Source organism: Bos indicus x Bos taurus, chromosome 7 (genome assembly GCF_003369695.1).
Source record: "Bos indicus x Bos taurus breed Angus x Brahman F1 hybrid chromosome 7, Bos_hybrid_MaternalHap_v2.0, whole genome shotgun sequence".
Classification (NCBI taxonomy): domain Eukaryota; kingdom Metazoa; phylum Chordata; class Mammalia; order Artiodactyla; family Bovidae; genus Bos; species Bos indicus x Bos taurus.
In genome coordinates, this window is record NC_040082.1 from 63,907,086 (window position 1) to 63,920,494 (window position 13,409).

A 13,409-nucleotide genomic window follows, 5' to 3' on the forward strand; every position below is an offset into this window, starting at 1 on the left:
TGATTATATTCTTTGCAGCCAAAGATGGAGATGCTCTATACAGTCAGCAAAAACAAGACCAGGAGCTGACTGTGGCTCAGATCATGAATTCCTTGTTGCCAAATTCTGACTTAAATTGAAGAAAGTCGGGAAAACCACTAGACCATTCAGGTGTGACCTAAATCAAATCCTTTATGATTATACAGTGGAAATGACAAATAGATTCAAAGGATTAGATCTTATAGACAGAGTGCCTGAAGAACTATGGACAGAGGTTTGTGATATTGTATAAGAGGCAGGGATCAAGACCATCCCCAAGAAAAAGAAATGCAAAAAGGCAGAATGATTGTCTGAGGAGAACTTACAAATAGCTGAGAAAAGAAGAGAAGCTAAAGGCAAAGGAGAAAAGGAAAGATATACCCATATGAATGAAGAGTTACAAAGAATACCAAGGAGAGATAAGAAAGCCTTCCTCAGTGATCAATGCAAAAAAATACAGGAAAATAATAGAATGGGAAAGACTAGAGATCTCTTCAAGAAAATTAGAGATACCAAGGGAACATTTCATGCAAAGATAGGCACAATAAAGGACAGAAATGGTATGGACCTAACAGAAGGTGGCAAGAATACACAGAAGAACTATACAAAAAAGATCTTCATGACCCAGATAATCATGATGGTGTGATCACTCACCTAGAGCCAGACATCCCGGAATGTGAAGTCAAATGGGCATTAGAAAGCATCACTATGAACAAAGCTAGTGGAGGTGATGGAATTCTGTTGAGCTGTTTCAAATCCTAAAAGAAGATGCTGTGAAAGTGCTGCACTCAATATGCTAGGGAATTTGGAAAACTCAGCAGTGGCCACAGGACTGGAAAAGGTTAGTTTTCATTCCAATCCCAAAGAAAGGCAATGCCAAGAATGTCCAAACTACCACACAATTGCATTCATCTCACACGCTAGCAAAGCAATGCTCAAAATTCACCAAGCCAGGCTTCAGCAATACGTGAACCTTGAACTTCCAGATATTCAAGATGGATTAGAAAAGGCAGAGGAACCAGAGATCAAATTGCCAACATCCGCTGGATCATTGAAAATGCAAGAGAGTTGCAGAAAAGCATCTACTGCTGCTTTATTGACTATGTCAAAGCTTTTGACTGTGTGGATCACAATAAACTGTGGAAAATTCTGAAAGAGATGGGAATACCAGACCACCTGATCTGCCTCTTGAGAAATCTGTATGCAGGTCAGGAAGCAACAGTTAGAACTGAACATGGAACAACAGACTGGTTCCAAATGAGGAAAGGAGTATGTCAAGGCTGTATATTGTCACCCTACTTATTTAACGTATATGCAGAGTACATCATGCAAAACACTGGGGCAGATGAAGCAGAAGCTGGAATCAAGATTGCCAGGAGAAATATCAATAAACTCAGATATGCAGATGACACCACCCTTATGGCAGAAAGCAAAGAAGAAATAAAGAGCCTCTTGATGAAAGAGGAGAGTGAAAAAGTAAACTTAAAACTCGACATTCAGAAAACTAAGATCATGGCATCTGATCCCCATCACTTCATGGCAAATAGATGGGGAAACAGTGACAGACTGTATTTTTTTGGGCTCCAAAATCACTGCAGATGGTGACTGCAGCCATGAAATTAAAAGACTCTTGCTCCTTGGAAGACAAGCATATTAAAAATTAAAGACATTACTTTGCCAACAAAGGTCCATCTAGTCAAAGCTATGGTTTTTCCAGTGGTCATGTACACATGTGAGAATTGGAGCATAAAGCAGGCTGAGTACTGAAAATTGATGCTTTGGGATTTGTTGGAAAAGACTCTTGACCATCCCTTGCACAGCAATGAGATCAAACCAGTCAATCCTAAAGGAAATCATCCCTGAATATTCATTGGAAAGACTGATGCTGAAACTGAATCTCCATACTTTGGCCACCTGATGCAAAAAGCCAACTCATTAGAAAAGACCCTGATGCTGGGAAAGACTGAGGGCAGAAGAGGGTGACAGAGGATGAGATGGTTGGATGGCATCACCGACTCAATGGACATGAGTTTGAGCAAACTCAGGGAGACAGTGAGGGACAGGGAAGCCTGGCATGCTGCATTCCATGGCGTCGCAAAGAGTTGGACACTACTTAGTGACTGAACAACAATATATGTATATATTATATTATAAATAAATATTACATATTTGTACATGTATTATCTTTTTATAATCAGTGTGGATTCACGAATCCCTCAATTGTCCCAAATTTGGCCCATGGGAGCCTCTTTCTTAAACTGGCTCCCATCGTTTTTTGAGTGTGTGTACCTGTGCATGTATATTTCCCTATATTAAGGATAACAAGATATTCCAGTCTCATTTTATGTACTTCCGGCCCCAACTCTAGAATGAACCATTTCTCCAAGGAGCCCTAGCTGCTTTTAGTAGGAAATGGTATTAGAATCAAGATCTGTATGATAGATATGGTAATTGCCCCAGGGGTTTCTTTTCAGCATACAGAGCTAGGTAATATATGCATGTGTAAGACACATGTATATATCTATATACAGATGTAGATATATGTGTGTGCACATATATAGGTATAGACACATGCACATTTACATACACCTATTTTAGAAATGAGTTCACCTGGTATTTCCAGTTCCCATTCATCCCTGTAGGGCTGTTTCTTGCCTTCCTGCATTCTATATTTTTACATCCCTCATTTCCCTACTGCTGAGAACCTATAGGTTTTTCCTAAAACCTATAATAGATACAAAATTGTTTTAGAATCGATTTTCCTACAGCACTGCAAAATACCAAACTCAATAAAAATGGTTCAGGTTTTGTTTGTAAATCTTCCATAACTCCCTTTCTCACCACAGACAAAGTATCAGATTTGTTGTTGTTCAGTCGCTAAATTGTGTCTGACTCTTTTGCGACCCCATGGATTGTAGCCCACTAGGCTCCTCTGTCCATGGGATTCCCCAGGCAAGAATACCAGTTCAGTTCAGTTCAGTCACTCAGTCATGTCCGACTCTTTGCGACCCCATGAACTGCAGCATGACAGGCCTCCCTGTCCATCACCAACTCCCGGAGTCCACCCAAACCCATGTCCATCGAGTCAGTGATGCCATCCAACCATCTCATCCTCTGTCATCCCCTTCTCCTCCTGCCCTCAATCTTTCCCAGCGTCAAGGTCTTTTCAAATGAGTCAGCTCTTCGCACCAGGTGGCCAAAGTATTGGAGTTTCAGCTTCGACATCAGTCCTTCCAATGAACACCCAGGACTGATCTCCTTTAGGATGGACTGGATGGATCTCCTTGCAGTCCAAGGGACTCTCAAGAGTCTTCTCCAACACCACAGTTCAAAAGCATCAATTCATCGGCGCTCAGCTTTCTTTATAGCCTAACTCTTAAATCCATATATGACCACTGGAAAAACCATAGCCTTGACTAGACGGACCTTTGTTGGCAAAGTAATGTCTCTGCTTTTGAATATGCTGTCTAGGTTGGTCATAACTTTCCTTCCAAGGAGTAAGCATCTTTTAATTTCATGGCTGCAGTCACCATCTCCAGTGATTTTTGGAGCCCAGAAAAATAAAGTCAGCCACTGTTTCCACTGTTTCCCCATCAATTTGCCATGAAGTGATGGGACCAGATGCCATGATCTTAGTTTTCTGAATGTTGAGCTTTAAGCCAACTTTTTCACTCTCCTTTCACTTTCATCAAGAGGCTCTTTAGTTCTTCTTCACTTTCTGCCATAAGGGTGGTATCATCTGCATATCTGAGGTTATTGATTTCTCCCAGCAATCTTGATTCCAGCTTGTGTTTCCTCCAGCCCAGTGTTTCTCATAATGTACTCTGTATATAAGTTAAATAAGCAGGGTGACAATATACAGCCTCGATGTACTCCTTTTCCTATTTGGAACCAGTCTGTTGTTCCATGTCCAGTTCTAACTGTTGCTTCCTGACCTGCATACAGATTTCTCAAGAGGCAGGTCAAGTGGTCTGGTATTCCCATCTCTTGAAGAATTTTCCACAGTTTAATGTGGTCCACACAGTCAAAGGCTTTGGCATAGTCACTAAAGCAGAAATAGATGTTTTTCTGGAAATCTCTTGCTTTTTCAATGATCCAGCGGATGTTGGCAATTTGATCTCTGGTTCCTCTGCCTTTTCTAAAATCAGCTTGAACATCTGGAAGTTCACGGTTCATGTATTGCTGAAGCCTGGCTTGGAGAATTTTGAGCATTACTTTACTAGCGTGTGAGATGAGTGCAATTGTGCGAATACCGGAGTGGGTTGCCATTTCCTTCTCCAGGGTATCTTCCTGACCCAAGGATCGAACCTGCATCTCCTGCATTGGTCAGCGGATTCTTTACCACTGAGCCACCATGGAAAGTTGATTGTTTCTTTGCCGTCTGCATTCAGTACGATTATGGTATTCATTTGGAACACAATTGAGTTCATTGGTATTAGTTTGATTTCAGTTTTAGGAATGTTCTCCTTGTTCATTCTAATAAATAATAATTTTAGTTTTTGAATATATAGAACTCTAACATACTTCCAAAAGCCAAAAGTGTGCAAAATATACTCAAATTTTATCCATCTCCCTTGCTTTCTACCCATTATCCCTTATAGGTAAATATGTTCTTTGTTTTCTGGTTTATCCCTTCTGTGTTTTCTATTGTGGGCTTCCCAGGTGGCTCAATGGTAAAGAATCTGCATGCCAATGCAAGAGACATGGGTTTGATCCCTGGGTGGGAAAGATCCCCTGGAGAAGGAAAGGGCAACCCACTCCAATATTCTCGCCTGGGAAATCTCATGGAAAGAGGAGCCTGATGGGCTACAGTCGATGGGATTGCAAAAGAGTTGGACACAACTAAGTAGGCATGCATGCTCATTTCTATTTGTAGAGATATATGTATGTTTTTATTTCCTTTAACTATTTTCCTTTATTTATCTTGGCTGTGCTGGGTCTTCATTGCTGTGTGGACTCTTCTCTAGTTGTAGTGAGCAGAGTCTAAGCTCCAGTTGTGGTATGTGCTTCTCGCTGCAGTGGCTTCTCTTGTTGCAGAGCAGGGGCTCAGCAGTTGTGGTGCGGGCTTAGTTGCTCTGCAGCATGTGGACTGTCTTCCTGGACCAGGGACTGAACCCATGTTTCCTGCATTTGCAGGTGGATTCTTTACCACTGAGCCACGAGGGAAGCCCCTATGTATGTTTTCTTCGTTTTCCTTCTTTCTTATACAAAATATAGCACACTATATATGCTTCTTTGCTCTTTGTTTTTTTCATTTAACAATATCTCCTGGAAATCACCCCATAATCAGTTCATAGAGATCTTCATCCTTAATTTTTACAGTGTGTACTGTATACTATGTACATATATCAGAGTTGATTCAACCAATCTTATATGCTTGGATACTTAGGTATTGGTCAATATTTTGCAATTACAAATAATGAAGCAGTGAAAAATCTCATGAGCAGGCATTTTTGTATCACTGGGGTGCATTTTCAGGGTAAATTCTAAAAGCAGAATTGCTTGGTTAAGGGTAAATGCAGAGATACTTTTATTAAATATTGTAAAATTCCCCTCCATAGGTCTGTAATAGTTTGTATCTCTACCAGGAATGTATGAGAGCCTATTTCCTACAGCTGTGCCAACAGAATGCAGTTTCACGCTTTTGAACCTTTGTTAGTCTGATAAGTGAGAAATATCTAGGTGTATATTTATTTATAGTTTTCTTATGAGTGAAGTTGAACATCTTTTCATATTTTAAGCACCATTTTAAAAATTATTTCTTTTCGGGCGGGCTAGATCTTCATTGCTGCGCACGAGCTTTCTCTAGTTGCAGTGAGCAGAGACTGCTCTAGTGGTGCACGAGCTTCTCATTGCAGTGTCTTCGTCTTGCAGAGCACGCGCTCTAGGGCCTGTGGGCTTCAGTAGTTGCGACACATGGGCTTAGTTGCCCCATGGCGTGTGGAATCTTCCCAGACCAGGGACTGAACCCAAGTCCCCTGCCTTGGCAGGTGGATTCTTAACCACTGGACTACCAGAGAAGTCTAAGCACCATTTTTATTTCTTTTGTTAATTGATTGTATCATTTGAGCATTTTTCAATAGAATTTTAAATCTCCTCCCCCAGTTTTCTGAAGATACATTTATATGACTGCTATGGACTGAATTGTGTCTCCCCCACTCCAAATTCATATTGAGGCTCTAACCCCCCATCCATGTGACTATATTTTGAGGTAAGGCCTTTAGAAGGTAATTAAGTTTAAATGAGATCATAAGGATGGGGCTTTAATCCAACAGGATTAGTGTCCTTATAACAGGAGGCACCAGAGTAACCTCTTCTCTCTCTCTCTCCCTCCCTCCCTGTATATATGCACAGAGGAAAATTCATGTGAAGACAAGTGGCCATGTGACCTGGAAGAGAGCTTTTATCAGAAACTGACCTGTACCAAAACCTTGATCTTGGACTTCCCAGTTTCCAGAACTGTGAGAAAATTTATATTATTTAAGTCACCCAGTTTATGGTATTTTGCTATGGCAGCCTAAGCAGATTAAGATAAGGATAATAACTTTTACCTGTGTTATATCTTGCCAGTATTTTCTTCTAGTTTGTCATTTGTCTTCTGACTTTATTATGGTGGTTTTCTTTTCCCATGCAAAGTTTTGTTTTGTTTTGAATGTAGTCGAGAGATGAGTATTATATTGGGTTGGCCAAAAAGTTCATTTGGGTTTTTCCATCAGGTGTTACAGAAAAAACTGAAAGACCTCTTTGGCCAACCCAGTAATAACCTTTTCAGATAATTATGGATATTGTTCTCTGATTCTACATCCAAACTCAACAAATGGTAGTTTCTTAAAGGTAGTGATATTAAAGCATATCACTGGACTTTTCATACTCTGTGCCATTAAACCCATTGGTTTTTCTTTCACTTTGGATGGATTTTTTTTAGCCAATGCATAATGTTGTAACATCATACATTAGTCATTTGGAAAATATTAGTTCACTAAGTTGTACTATATTATATATCTCTAAGATATTTAAGATTTTTCCCAATGTTAACAGATTTTTATTATACAATATAAGAAAATTATTTTACTTAAAATACCATCACCAATATTATCAGAAAGGTTCTGAAGTTTCAGGAAGCTGTCAGCTGTCAAGCTCATGGTAGCAGACACAAGCTTTCAAAAATTTTAAATCTGCTCATTTAAAGACACTTTTAATTCTTAAGTGAAACTGTGTGTGTGTTAAAGAATTCTATGACTGCTAACAGTTTGGGACACTGTCTTGATTTATGCTAAGACATGGTCTTATCCACCAGTGCTTTTTGTACTATCAGTGCAAATGTAAACACAGTGAAAAAGGCAAATAAAGCCTTAGTATTATTATAAACGTAGTCTTGACACACAGACCCCATTAAAGGATCTCAGGGACCCCCAAAGGTCTCTTTGAGCACCACTGCTCTTCTGGTAGCCTGAATTTTTCAAACCATATTTTCAATCCAGCTCTAACTTGGGGGTGGGTGGGAAAATATTTAAATCTTGAGATGCCTGTAGGTCTGGAAAAAAGTAATACAGCCCCTCCTACACCAGAGGATGGTTTTCCTTGGTCCCTTTGTTACTTTCAATCAAGGGTAAATATTCACCTGTACTTCTCTTAAAGAAAGGCATTAAATGCTTAACAAAGACAGGAGGGGGTGGGGATTGTTGAGAACCGGGGTAAGAGTCAGATGTTGCCGCTAATTACAGATCAAAGTGAGACAACTTATCTCTGAAGTAATCAAGTAAGTTAGAAAGGCTCCAATGGAAGAGACAGTGGTGCATCTGTTCCGTAGAAAAGGGTGCATCTGTTTGCTTGTGGAGGCAGAGGGTGGTGGAGAGCAGTTTCTTTCTTTCCTGGGATTCCTACGCGCACACGTGCACATCTACACCCACACACCCACAGCCACCCCTTGGCTTGATCAGAAGCTTGGGAACTAACTAGAGACCTCTCTCTGCCCACAAATAAGGTCACAAATAAGGTCAACCTAAACCAGGGGAATGGTGACACCCCACCATTTGACTCTCAGATCATCAAAGGTCTTGGAGAATAGTCAGGGCGGGGCTAAGAGGTGCTGGGAAAATGCAGGAATGCTCAGCCCTGCCCATTGCCAGCCCAGTCCCAGGATCTCTGGAGGGCCACTTGGCTACCTGCGTTAAAGCTTTTAAACTGTGGATCTTTGATCCAGCAGTTCCACTTCTAAGAATTAACCTTCAGCTGTCAGATGTGCACTAAGATGTATTGCTAAGGACATGCATCAGGTTTTTCTAATAGAATGCAAAACTGCCTGAAAGAAAAACAGTAACAACAGCAATAACCAATAATAATCGGTTAACTAAGTGATTGGACTTCCCTGGTGGCTCAGATGGTAAAGTGGCTGCCTACAATGCGGGAGACCTGGGTTCAATCCCCGGGTTGGGAAGATCTCCTGGCGAAGGAAATGGCAACCCACTCCAGTATTCTTGCCTGGAAAATCCCATGAATGGAGGAGCCTGTTAGGCTACAGTCCATGGGGTTGCAAGGAATCGGACACGACTGAGCGACTTCACTTAAAGTGATGGTACAACCCAGGATGTTTGGAATAGTGGTTCCCAAAATGGGGTCTGCTGATTGCTGAAGGTCACTGTGACCCTTTGCAGGGGTTCACAAAATTCAAACTTTTTGTGATAATGTTAAGACAGTATTAAGCTTTTTCATTGTCTTGATCTTTGCACCAGTGGTGCAGAAACAATTGTGGGTAAAACTGCTGATGACTTAGCACATATCAGCAATGACACCAAACTGTACTAATAATCATTTTATCCTTTATTGCCAAGCACTGCCAGAAAAAAAAAATCCCAGTAGTTCATTTAAGAATGTCCTTGATAAAGCAATTGTTGTTGTTTAGTCACTCAGTCATGTCTGACTCTTTGAGACCCCATGGACTGCAGCCCTTCAGACTCCTCTGTCCATGGGGATTCTCCAGGCAAGAATACTGGAGTGGGTTGCCGTTTCCTTCTCCACAATAAAGCAGTAAAAATTACTAATTTTATTGATCTCAACCCTTCAGAACATACTTTACATTTTAAAATGTTCTCTGTGACCACATGAGAAGTATATGTGAATTACTTCCTGGGTCAGGAAGATCTGCTGGAAAAGGGATAGGCTACCCACTCCAGTATTCTTGGGCTTCCCTTGTGGCTTAGCTGGTAAAGAATCCACCTGCAATGCGGGAGACCTGGGGTTCGATCCCTGGGTTGGGAAGATCCCCTGGAGAAGGGAAAGGCTACCCACTACAATATTCTGGCCTAGAGAATTCCATGGACTGTATAGTCCGTGGGGTCGCAAAGAGTAGGACACAACTGAACCACTTTCACTTTTCATGTTCAGCTATTTAACACACTAGGATGGTTGCCTTAAGGAAAAGCATTTGTGTGATTGAATTGTGGGCTAAACTAGCTGCTTTTTTCACGAAACACCATTTTACTTGAAACGACAATAGACAGCAGGGCTATGTTAATATTTTCATCAGCTCTAGGCACTTTTGTCTTTGCGGGCCCTTCCCTTTATAAAAAGATATAAAGATTATATTTTACAACTGTGTTGGCATAGGGACAAATGTATGAATGTTATATATTAAAATATTTGATCTATAAGAAGTGAATTTCATTTTCTTCTTCTGATTTTAAAGAAATGGGAACACTTTCATGGTCCATAAAGTCATGTGGGCCTTGGCTCTATTCCTTATGGCGAAGGTGAGCCTGCCTGACAGATGAACTGTGATTGAACTGTTCAGACTCTGGTGTGTACCAGGCTGAAATCCCCACTAGGCATAGTTGTATATTTCATGCTAATATACTTGTCTTTACACCAGTGCTGGAGGATTTTTGTTTTTAAATGAGCCCAAGAAGGTAAGAATGCCTGAGGCCCAGGAAAGTCACAATGCAGCCCTGAGAATATGGTGGACGTTTTCTTGAAAAGAAATGAAATGAACTTGTCACTTCAAGAAAAGTAACTGTGATGTTATGTTGCCAATGATAAATTTGAACTTTCAACCAAAAATTACAGTATTGGGAAATTTGTATCTGCCACCATGAGCTTGGAAACTTCTCAGTACTTAAAAACCTCTGCTGATATCAAGGATATCAGAAATGTGATTTCCTCATTATACCATGAAAGGAGTTCACATTTGGAAGATTAGGAGATCTGTATAACTCAGTGAACCACTATTTTCCAAACAACCAATGAGTGATTATATCAAATCATGCATTGCTAAATGGTCCATCAAAATAATGGATAAAAATTAAGATAGATTAATAAATCCATTAAAAATAATAAAAATGTAGATTAATGGATGTTACCAAATCAGTTGGTCTCAGATTCTATATTGTTATTAACCTTTAAGAAACTACTACTTTTGGGGTTTTGGAGTAGTATCAAAGAAAAATATCCAAAATTATCTGAAAAGGTTATTAAAATCCTCTATTTTTCCGAAATACATATCTGTATTTTTTATATAGACTGTATTTTTTCATATACTTAGAACAATAGATAGCAATAACTGAATACAGAAGACATGAGAATCTAGCTATCTTCTGCTAAAACAGACATTAAAGAAATGTGCAAAGTTGGAAGACAGTAATACTCTTCTCACTAAAATTTGGTTGTTTGGAAAATATAGTTTTTTTCATACAAATACATTGTTTTAGCATGAAACTTGTTTACAGATTAACATTTAAAAAATGAATAAGTTAATATTTAAGATTTTTGTTTTAATTTCTAATAGAGCAAATATTGACAGATACAACCCATGTAAAACAACAGCTCTTTGCAGTTCTCAATAATTTAAGAGAGTAAAGGTGTTTTCAATTCAAATAGTTTGAGAACTGCTATTGTAGAATACCTACAACAGGTTAAATGTTTATAAAGGGCAATTAAGTTTAAAAAGCAGGTGATGAGTCCTAAATGCAATAGAAACACAAATACATTTAATATTAAGTAGATATGGATACAAAGACTGAAAAGGAAGCAGTGGTTTTCTCCTAGGTATACTTAGGGTGATTTTTATGCTTTTGTGCACTTTTATTTTCCAAGTTTTACATACTGAGCATGCATTTATTTTGCAATTGTAAAGAAAAAAATCTGATGGAACACTCTGAGCCTGACTGGGGGAGAGGGCATGCCCCCAACATGGAAGAACAGGATAGACAAATTAGAGGGAAGAGAAAGGGGGTGTGGAGCCTTTGGGAGAGAGGAAGAGAGAGGGAATCTTGAACTTCTCCCAGGGACAATATTCCCAGTGATTCTGTGAATGGCACACTGTGGAGGGATGAGGGGCACGAGGACAGCACCGAGGTCAGCTCTGGAGGGGTGAGGACTCTAACCCAAGGACAGTGCTGCATGACTTTGGGGACAAGAAGACCCACTCTGAACTGGGGGAGTGGCAGCATGGGGAGGATGGATACTGGGTGTGGAGGAAGGGCATGCCTAGAAGGGCTTTATTCAGGACTGAGTCATGAAAACTCAGGTCCTGGATGAACCTGGATTTGAACCCCAGTGCCAGCCTACCCCGGAGAAGGCAATGGGACCCCACTCCAGTACTCTTGCCTGGAAAATCCCATGAACGGAGGAGCCTGGTAGGCTGCAGTCCATGGGGTCGCTAAGAGTCAGACACGACTGAGCGACTTCACTTTCACTTTTCACTTTCATGCATTGGAGAAGGAAATGGCAACCCACTCCAGTGTTCTTGCCTGGAGAATCCCAGAGACAGAGGAGCCTAGTGGGCTGCCATCTATGGGGTTGCACAGAGTCGGACATGACTGAAGTGACTTAGCAGCAGCAGCAGCAGCAGCCAGCCTACCCACTGTCTTAACCCCAGGATTTTTCTTAGCTCTCCGAATCTATAGTGCCTTCATCTGTAAAATGGGGGTAGAAATGTCCCCGAAATAGTGTGCCTGCTGGGGGCTGTTGTGAAACAGAAATGATGGGATATATCTGATTTGACACATGGTGAATGTGCAATAGGATGGAAGAAAAACCAGTCTTGTAGGCTTGACCCACTTCCAGGTCACCAGGGAAACCAACTTAGAGACCAAAGCTGGGGTCGAGGTGAGCGAATTACTTCTTGGTCCGCTAGGGTTGCAGATCTCTAAGACAATCTTGCCCTGTGTTTGGCCTTCAACATCACTTACGGACCTGGGGAGGAGGAAGCCTCAGGTCTGTAACGACTAGGGCAGCAGCAGGCTGTAGGTGTCTCCCCGTCTCCGCACACGCCTGGGCTTTCCTCCAGCCTGGTTGGTCTCTCCGGTTAAGGTTTCCAGGGGTACTGTACTGCTTACATTTCAGACCAGAACCTAGGCAATGTGGCAGTGCACCTAGAGGGTTTTTCTCCTGGAAGGAGACTGGTCCACAGCAGGCATTCTGAGTCTGGCATCCTCCTGACTCGCTGTGGCCTACATAAGCCTCACCTGGTAGCTGGCCCCTGCAGAACTGAGGGACGTCCCCAAGGAGAAGGGAAGCACAGAGCAAAGGTGGGTGGTGGTGGTCTCTGTCCCTCTTCTGAGACCTCTCTGCAGCTTCCGTGGGGGAATCCTCACACATCCTTAATGCTTTGTTTTTAGACCCGAAGAATCATCATTTCTGCAGTTTCATCTCCTGTAATTCTCCTTTCACTCATTCCACAACAGCCTCACACTTTAAAAGTTGAGATATTATTGACATTATAACATTGTGTGAGTTTAAGGTGTACAACCTGTTGATTTGTTACACTTATATACTGCCATATGATTACATAGTTAACACCTCTAACATGTTACACATTATCTTTTCTTGTGAACACACTCACTGTACTTTGATTTCAGAGATGCTTCTGTCTGCCTCATTTGCTGTTCCTGTGCTTAGAATACCTCCCCCGCCCAATCCCCCAGATATCCACTTGGCTTGCTCCCTCAATTCCTTGGGCTTCCTTCATAGCTCAGTTGATAAAGAATCCACTTGCAATGCAGGAGACCCCAGTTTGATTCCTGGGTTGGGAAGATACCCTGGAGAAGGGATAGGCTACCCACTCCAGTATTCTCGGGCTTCTCTTGTGGCTCAGCTGATAAAAGAATCTGCCTTCAATGCAGGACACTTGGATTCTATCCCTGGGTTGGGAAGATCCCCTGAAGGGAAAGGCTACCCGCTCCCTTCTTCCAGCCTGGAGAATTCCATGGACTGTATAGTCTATGGGGTCGCAAAGAGTCAGACACGACTGAGCGAATTTCACTTTCACTCAGTTCCTTAAATGTCTCCTTCTCAATGAGGCCTTTTCTAAAATTTGAAGCCCCATCCCAACTTATACCCCTATCCCTCTTCCTTGCTTTGTCATCAAGCCCAAGCTCATATTGCTTGCTACATGA